The sequence below is a fragment of the Myotis davidii genome, unplaced genomic scaffold (genome assembly GCF_000327345.1).
Source record: "Myotis davidii unplaced genomic scaffold, ASM32734v1 scaffold120, whole genome shotgun sequence".
NCBI classification, from domain to species: domain Eukaryota; kingdom Metazoa; phylum Chordata; class Mammalia; order Chiroptera; family Vespertilionidae; genus Myotis; species Myotis davidii.
The window spans coordinates 4,183,919-4,184,953 of record NW_006294778.1 but is presented as its reverse complement, the minus strand read 5'-3'; positions in this window follow the sequence as shown (position 1 = coordinate 4,184,953).

Here is a 1,035-nt window from a genome sequence, read left to right as displayed (position 1 = left end):
AGTTTGCGGCGCCACCCCCTGTCACGTAGAGAGCAGGGCCAATCAGGGTGTTGGGGCGCTGCCCCCTGTCACTCACAGAGCATGGCCCATCAGAGGGGTTGGGGCTCCATACCCTGTAACACAGAGAGCAGAGCTGATCAGGGGGTTGGGAAGCTCCCCCCTGTCATGCACAGAGTAGGGCTGATAGGGGAGTTGGGGCACCGCCCCCTGTCACACACAAAGCAGGGCAGATCAGGGGGTTGGGGCGCCGCCCCCTGTTACCCACAGAGCAGCGCCGATCAGGGGGTTGGAGAACTCCCCGCATCAGGCACAGGGCAGGACCGATCAGGGGGTTTGGGCGCCTTCCCCTGTCATGAACAGAGCAGAGCTGATAAGGAGGTTGTGGCCTCGCCCCCTGTCACACACAGAGCTTCAGGGCGATCAGGGGGTTTGGGCGCTGCCCCGTCATGCTGATCGCAGTGCTGGGAGGCCTTGCTGCTCTGCTTGAGACAGGGGCAGTGAGGCCTCCCTGCTCCGCTGATCCCGGTGCTGCGAGGCTCTGCTGATCCTGGTGCCAGGAGGCCTCGCGGCTCCACTAATCCCAGTGCCAGGAGACCTTGCAGCTCCGCTGATCCCAGGGCGTGAGGCCTCACGGCTCCGTTGATCCCAGGTTCGGGAGGCCTCGCGGCTCCGCTGATACCAGTGCTGGGAGGCATATTACCCTTTTACTATATAGGATAGAGGCCTGGTGCACGGGTGGGGGCTGGCTGATTTGCCCTGAAGGGTGTCCCCTGATCAGGGTGGGCGTCCCGCTTGGGTGCCTGGCCAGTCTGGGTGAGGGGATGATGGTTGTTTGCATCTGGTCACACCCCCTTCAGGGTGGGGGTCCCCACTGGGGTGCCTGGCCAGTCTGGGTGAGGGGCTGAGGGCCATTTTCAGGCTGGCAAGTGACTGAAGCTCCCAACCTGTCCTTTTCTCCTTTTTTTTAATTCTAGGCCACCAGCTTTAGCTCTGAGGCTCGGCTCCAGCTATGAGACCTCCGCTGCTGAAAGCAGA